The 8,521-nt window shown below is 42.2% G+C and overlaps 1 pseudogene; it reads left to right on the top strand.

Annotated features, from left to right (window-relative positions):
- Positions 1-1,568: 1,568 nt before the first annotated feature.
- Positions 1,569-5,419, top strand: LOC119366151 (annotated as a pseudogene).
- Positions 5,420-8,521: the final 3,102 nt, after the last annotated feature.

Below are 8,521 nucleotides of genomic sequence, written 5' to 3'. Positions count from 1 at the left end.
ACAAAAAACGCGACCTACTGTGACAAACACGTATCATCACGGAAGTGTATTTTTTTGTAGTGTTTTGAGAAGACATGATTACTTTGATTAGTATGCTTGAAGTATCACTATTTCTTATGTCAATATGAACTTTTATTTTGAATCATTTGGATCTGAACATTCATGCCACAATAAAGAAAATTACATTGAGAATTATGCTAGATAGCATTCCACATCAAAAAATCTGTTTTTACCATTTACCTACTCGAGGACGAGCAGGAATTAAGCTTGGGGATGCTTGATATGTCTCCAACGTATCTATAATTTTTTATTGTTCCATGCTATTATATTACCCCTTTTGGATGTTTATGGGCTTTATTTTACACATTTATATCATTTTTGGGACTAACCTATTAACCAGAGGCCCAGCCCATATTGTTGTTTTATTAACTGTTTCAGTATTCGAAGAAAAGGAATATCAAACGGAGTCCAAACGGAATGAAACCTTCGTCAGCGTGATTTTTGAAAAGATTATGATCCAGGAGACTTGAAGTGCAAGCCAGGGGAGCATCGAGGAAGCCACGAGACAGGGGGGCGCGCCCACCCCCTAGGCACGCCCTACCCTCTCGTGGCCCCCTCGAGGCTCCCCCGACCGACTTCTTTCACCTATATAAGCCTACGTACCCTAAAAACATCGAGACAGAAGATAGATCGGGAGTTCCGCCGCCGCAAGCCTCTGTAGCCACCAAAAACCTGTCGGGAGCCTGTTCCGACACCCTGCCGAAGGGGAATCCATCACCAGTGGCCATCTTCATCATCCCGGCATGACGAGGAGGGAGTAGTTCACCCTCGAGGCTGATGGTATGTACCAGTAGCTATGTGTTTGATCTCTCTCTCTCTCTCTCGTGTTCTCTCTATGGCACGATCTTGATGTATCGGGAGCTTTGCTATTATAGTTGGATCTTATGATGTTTCTCCCCCCTCTACTCTCTTGTGATGAATTGAGTTTTCCCTTTGAAGTTATCTTATCGGATTGAGCCTTTAAGGATTTGAGAACACTTGATGTATGTCTTGCCGTGTTTATCTGTGTTGACAATGGGATATCACGTGCCACTTGATGTATGTTTTGGTGATCAACTTGCGGGTTCCGCCCATGAATCTATGCATAGGGGTTGGCACACATTTTCGTCTTGACTCTCCGGTAGAAACTTTGGGGCACTCTTTGAAGTACTTTTGTGTTGGTTGAATAGATGAATCTGAGATTGTGTGATGCATTTAAAACAAAACAGAAGCTAGCCAACTCGCTCATAGGAAGCTCCCCCGATGTGAACCTTCGTTAGTCGTTCGATTTGGGTCAGTGTGGTCTTTTTTCCACTGCTAGCCGTTGGATCCTCGCTGGGAATTGATGTGTCTCATTTTCACCGCGTGGTGAAATCTGGACGGGGTATGACCTGTGGGCTCGGGCTGGATCCGATTGGCTGGGTGCCAGCTTTTCGGGTGTGGGCAGTCGTGCGGCATGCGCGCGCGAGTCGAAACCCTAGCCACCAACCCTTTTCTTGTCGAGCCCGTGCCCACTCCACCTCGTTCTCCTCCCCGCTCACTCCTATCCCCCCATGCCGCCGCCCCCTTTCTCCCCACTCTCCTCTGCCGCCTCCTCTCCTTCCCCGCGCCTCCGGCCTCCTCCCTCCTCCCTCCTCCCTCTTCCTCCCTCCTCTCTCGTTCCTCATCACAGTAGACCATCTCCCGTCACGTAGGCCCCATGGTGGCAGCCGCATCGGGGTGGAGGCGCAGCAGGTGTTGGTGGAGCGGAGGATGTGGGCGGGCTCCCGTCGCTGCTCCATGATGGCGGCCAGTTCAATTTGTAGCGGCAGAAACCCGTGCCGAACTCGGGAGAGGAGAGGAAGGCGACGGTCTAGCCCGCGGCGTTCGGCAGAGAGTGATGGGGACGGCGGCGTTGGGCAAAGAGAGATGGCGGCGAAGATGCGGTGGTGCTGAGTAGAGAGAGATGATGTCGGTGGCAGAAGCAACTGGTCTCTCCTCTTCACATCATAGATGAGGGCGCGGGCTACAGGAACGCGAGGATTGGAAACCTTTTCCTCCATAATCTTACCGAGGTGCTCCACAACTCGACAAGGAGAGCAACCTGCATGAGGTTTGCATATTCCCTTCCCTTTTTCTGAATCTAATTTTCTTTAAGTTCCTCAGTTATGCGTAGGATTACTTGCTAACCTGTACCATAGCCATTTTTCAATGTTCTCATATAGAATTTTCTTTGGTGTGTGCTTTGACGTTTTTACAGGCACCTGAAGTGTGGGAAGAATAAAAAGTAATTCAATCGTTAGGTGTATTGTCCAGATGAGTCCTTCCTGTGCTACAAGGTGAGCTGAACACAATCTAGGCCTCAAGTTTCTCCTGTCCTTTATAGTGCATTGTTATTTCCGTGAGGTTCACATGTAATTTGTTCAACTATAGTACTCAGTGAATGAGACAAGGCATTACTGCATTTTATGTCGTGGTGTTCAGCTGCAGGAATTCAGTTTGTTTCTGTTTTTTTTTGAAAGTCATAGATTGTTTTATGCCAGAAACAGGACAAGTAATGCTCTAACCTTGGAAGCAAGAATGGTCTAAATTTCATATAGAAAGCCGTGGAATACTTCGCATGTGTCCATTCAAATATATGGAGCTGATCTGTATTTGTTGCTTCTGTGCACACTATGTTTCATATGAATTTGTAGGATAGAAACTCTATAATGGTAATGAAGCATTGTCGATATTTACTCTATTGCTCTAGGATCGAACAACTGGAACTGGAAGCCATGAGAGCCGCCCGAGGAAGAGGGTGACAGCGCAGGGTGGATGCAGTGGAAGCGAGTGAAGACGCGGGGTGGAAGAGGGTATGCCTATGGTCGTCGCCTTCCGAGATGACACGACCGAGCGATTCCGATTTCTCTCATTCCTTGCCTCAACGACATGCTCTGCTTCTTGAGCTTGCAGGTTCTGGCCTTTCTCTTCTTCTCTTGTTGGTTTGCACTCCAATCAAGCCATGGTGCATATTGCCTCAGATTTACATATTTGAGTGTGCTTTTATACATCAATTTTGATTTGTTTGTTTTTCATCTTTTTAGGGATATGAGGAGAGAGCTCTATTGTTGGCAGTGACTGCATCATTTCCATTTTTAAATTCATTCAGTACCATCTCCATAGAACGTTTGTACGAGCATGGGACCATGTGTATGTCTCCCTAGGATGAAAGTTGTTAACTTCAGTCAAAACCATCAGTTTGTATGTGTATCCTGCCCTTGGGGTCTGTTTGTTTCCTGGATTAGGAGCGATGCTTATGTCACCTAGCATAGAAGTTGGTAACTTCAGTCGGTACTAAGTTGGCTGGACCTATGTAACTTGTTCTGTTGTTGCATCATGTTGTCAAATTGTTGTCTTGTCTGTCAGTTTTGTTAGTTTATTATCTACTCCAGTCTCTGATATGTCTTGTTTGTCAATTTTTAGTTTATCCAGTCTATGATATGTCTTGTTTGTTAGTTTATCCAGTCTCTAACATGTGTTGTCATGTTTGTCTTTTCTTTTAGGTAACTAGAACTTGTGGAGCAGAGGAAAGTACCCGGAGTCACGTTCTCGTCAAACCAATAGGTATGCTGCTTTGATCACTCCTGTAAACAAAAGCATGATTTATAATTGAGATGGGTCCCTTACGTTTTTATCTGGAAAAGTCAGCAGGAATAACTGTTTGTGTTTTAGCAGGAAGCAGTAATCTTCCCTGTAATGAATATGCACTCTTGGCGCGACAAAACCCCAAGGGAGATGCGCCATCAGTGGCATCGATTCTGTGGTGTGTAATCGTTCTATGTCTGGCTGCTCTATCTATTATAGAGCATGTGAGCTATGACTAAGAGTTCCAGCCAACCTTTTGACCGTTTTGCCTTATCATTCTAATAGTTGGTTTCATGGTGGCTGCTATTGAACCATTGTCTTGCTGTTGGTTGATGGTATCACTCTTCGTGGATGTGATCTCATTTAAACTGACTCTAGGTGTTGTTGAACAGTTTCGTACTAAGGGTTCCAGCCAACCTTTGGACCATTTTGCCTTATCATTCTAATAGTTGGTTTCTCAGTGGCTGCTATTGAACCATTGTCTTGCTGTTGGTTGATGGTACCACTCTCTTAGGATGTGATCTCACCTAAACTGACTCTACGTATTGTTAAACAGTTTTGTAGTGGATAGTTTTTGCCATGTCCTTTCTGATTTATCAGTCTTCAAGTCTCAGGGTCTAGAAGTCAGGTTTCATCTTGTTTTTTTTTTGTCATGTTACTAAACTCATTTAGGGTTAGGATCAAATTAGTAGATTTAACATGGTATCGTTTTCTGTGGAGATGGTATGTCCGCAAGGAAGTTTATATGTCCCATTGTTGTACATCTGTTCCTGTGGGGATGGTCTGTTCGTATACATTTACTAACAGTTTAGTCATTGGACAAAAATTTTCTATGGAGATGGTCTGTTTAGGTGCTTCAATTGTTTTGTGTTCTTTATTGATTGTACCTTTTTCTTATATTGGGTGAAAAAAAATCTGAAGAGAATATAAGGTACTAACTGCTGCTCTGCTCTTTGTTCTACAGGGAAAAGCAACCTCGGAGATCACGTGATGGGCCTAATTCAGTCTATGAAACGATAAGGCGATGGAAAGAAGTGAACCAACAACTGGAGCATGATCAAGAGGGTGCAGAGAGGGCGAGGAAGCCACCTGCAAAGGGTTCAAAGAAGGGCTGTATGCAGGGGAAAGGAGGACCTGAGAATACACAATTTGGATTCCATGGTGTAAGGCAACGTACTTGGGGGGAAGCGGGTTGCTAAAATTCGGGAGCCAAATCGGGTGAGCAGACTCTGGTTGGGAACGTTCCCCACTGCTGAGGATGCTGCCCGTGCTTATGACGAGGCAGCCAGAGCAACGTATGGCGCACTGGCTCGTACCAACTTCCCTGCTGTACCAGCGGCAACTGAAGGTGTTGTACGTGGTGCTTCAGCATCATGCGAGCCTACTACAACATCCACCAACCACTAGGATGTTGCTTCTTCCTTGGCGCGACAAGCTCAAGCTCCTGAGATTTACTCCCAGCCAGATGTGCTTGAGTCCACCGAATCAGTTGTGCTGGAGTTTGCAACCAACCACTCGGAATGATAGTTAGTTTTAGTAGGAATTAGTGGTTCGTCGCAATTTTTCTAGGTCCAACAATATAGAATGGTGAGCAGTTACTAGAGATGTAATTAGAAAAATGCACTTAGGTGTGACACTCTACATGGTTACCTTCTTTAGCCCCAGTTATTGATATCATATTTAGATACACTCTGCCAAGCAGAATGTGTGTTTTTATATACTTCCAGATTCTAATTTACCGCTCTTGATTTTGGCGGGGATATTCCTTCATTAATTAGTTAGCTATCAATACTCACCAATTTTTGAATATTTTCCATGGCTAAATTTAGTCCGACATTTCCACTCTGAACAAGCCATCGTGCATATTGCCTCAGATTCTCTTATTTGAGTGTGCCTTTATACATAAATTTTTATTTGTTTGTTTTTCATTTTTTTAGGAATATGAGGAGAGCTCTATTGTTGGCAGTGACTGCAAACATTGACTCCTCTTCGCTGGACAGGGAAAACAAAAATAATAATCTAGCAGGTAGTAAAATTACATGGTTGATCTCGGTTTTGTACATGTTAGGTGAGCATTATGAGTTCTACTTCCCATAAGAGAGTGTATTTTAGTGCTGCAGATTGTTTCTATTTTATAGCAAAAAGCCAAATCATGTTGTGCATTGTAAATCATGAAAAACTTGTTGTTTATTGTCACTTCTATATCTGTTATAAACTTTTGTTCCTAGTGTGGTACCTGTCAATCTTGGTTTACCCTTCCATTGCAGCAGACCAGTATGTCCTTGTTTCTTGAATTGATTCCTCATTTCATGTCTGCACTTCTATTACAGTAGAACAACATGTTATAAACATGGCGCTCGACATTGTTTGTCCATTCCCCTTGAGAAGAGAAGAGATGTCTGTAGAGAGTGGCTCCATCACTAAAGAGATATGGCAAATGTTCTGCAAGGCATTGTTTGTTCAGCTCCTTTCGAAAATGAAGGAATTACAGTGGATCTGACCTATAAAGGGGCTGTGAAGGACAAAATGCTATGGATCCAGAGTGGGAGGGGAAAGTTACCAACAACGTATCAAGGACAAACCATGACATGAATTCATAAGTTCCAGCTTAGCAAAATTATAGAGAGAATGCCCGCATTTCAAAAACTATATTAAATAGTTCGAAGCTATGTTTCTTTCAATTTTCATTATTACAAGGATCCTTATTATTGCCAATTTGTCAAGCATTTATTGTCAAATAACTCTTGGTTTGAAATGAGACCCAAGAGGTAAAGTTATTATACATCTTATTATTGTAGAGAACAAGCCTCTATTCTTATTGTGGACAGAATGCCTCCATTTTTATTAAGGGGGGTTATATTTGTTACCATGTGCTTGATCACAAATAAATCATGGATTTTCTTTTGAATATGTTTTTTTTTCAAACTTAGATTTCTCATCATGATAACCATATTTTCAACTAATAACATGTTATACATTTTTTTTCAAACTTGAATTTCACAGCGTGATAACCATATTTTCAATATAGTATGGTTTAACACATGAGCTTTCTACTATCAATATTAAATAGGTTTTTGCACAAATAAATTATTTTCATCGACAACATGGTTTTAGTGGGTCTCTGTGCCATTTGGCGCAGCGGGTCAACTAGTATCGTATAATCATGCCCACGGATACTTGAGGTGCCAATGGAGTATATAGGTGACATTAGGGTTTTGGTTGATTTATGTCTTAAGGTGCTATTCTAGTACGAACTCTTGAATAGATTGATCCGAAAGAATAACTTTGAGGTGGTTTCGTACCCTACCATAATCTCTTCGTTTGTTCTCCGCTATTAGTGTCTTTGGAGTGACTCTTTGTTGCATATTTAGGGATTGTTATATGATCTATCTATGTTATTATTGTTGAGAGAACTTGCACTAGTGAAAGTATGAACCCTAGGCCTTGTTTCTTATCATTGCAATACCATTTATGCTCACTTTTATCATTAATTACCTTGCTGTTTTTATATTTTCAGATTACAAAAACCTATATCTACCATCCATATTGCACTTGTATCACCATCTCTTCGCCGAACTAGTGCACATATACAATTTACCATTGTATTGGGTGTGTTGGGGACACAAGAGACTCTTTGTTATTTGGTTGCAGGGTTGCTTGAGAGAGACCATCTTCATCCTACGCCTCCCACGGATTGATAAACCTTAGGTCATCCACTTGAGGGAAATTTGCTACTGTCCTACAAACCTGTGCACTTACATGCCCAACAACGTCTACAAGAAGAAGGTTGTGTAGTAGACATCAATTACATCAAATATATCTCCAAGAACATCGAGGAGAACATGGTATTGAGAATCAAAGAGAGAGAAGAAGCCATCTAGCTAATAACTATGGACCCGAAGGTCTATGGTAAACTACTCACGCTTCATCGGAGAGGTAATGGTGTTGATGTAGAAGCCCTCCGTGATCGAAACCCCCTCCGGCAGGACATCAAAAAAGGCCCCTAGATGGGATCTCACAGGTATAGAAGGTTGTGGCGGTGGAAAAGTGGTTTCGTGGCTCTCCTGGATGTTTTTAGGGTATAAGAGTATATATAGGCGAAGGAACTAGGTCAGGGGAGCCACGAAGGGCCCACGAGGGTGGGGGGCACACCTGACCCCCCTAGGCGTGCCCTCCTGCCTCGTGGCTTCCTCATCGCGTCTCCTACTTCATCTCCAAGTCTTTTGGTTTGCTTTCGGTCCAATAAAGATCATCGTGAAGGTTTCATTCCGTTTGGACTCCATTTGGTATTCCTTTTCTGCAAAACTCTAAAATAGGCACAAAAAATAGAAATTGGCACTGGGCCCTCAGTTAATAGGTTAGTCCCAAAATTAATATAAAATAGCATATAAATGCCTATTAAACATCCAAAACTGATAATATAATAGCATGGAACAATCAGAAATTATTGATAGGTTGGAGACGTATCATCAACCATATAGGCACTATCTCCTTGTATCCATAGACCGCTATCCAGCATGCATATGTAGCTAAAACTCCACCCACAAACCGCTATCTAGCATACATCCTTGGTATTCAGTAATAAAAGGGTATAACATCAGAAAATTGACACTATGTTACCTATTGGGTTCTCTACACCACATCCATTAACATGATAGCAATATCAACTATCCTTTTATCCTTAGTGGCAAGGATAATACAATGTGCTTTGTATTCCTATTGCCAGCAAAAATAATCACTGAAAGAAATCAACCCCAATGAAAATTTTGGATAAACAATGTGAACTGTCACTTTGTAATCTAAACATGACTAGTGAAAATACTAATAGATCGGAAAGCATATGCATATAAAAATTGTGCATAAATAAAAAATCCAT

The sequence above is a fragment of the Triticum dicoccoides genome, chromosome 2B, assembly GCF_002162155.2.
Source record: "Triticum dicoccoides isolate Atlit2015 ecotype Zavitan chromosome 2B, WEW_v2.0, whole genome shotgun sequence".
NCBI lineage: Eukaryota > Viridiplantae > Streptophyta > Magnoliopsida > Poales > Poaceae > Triticum > Triticum dicoccoides.
The sequence above is the reverse complement of the archived record's forward strand: the minus strand, read 5'-3'. Positions and strand labels throughout refer to the sequence as shown.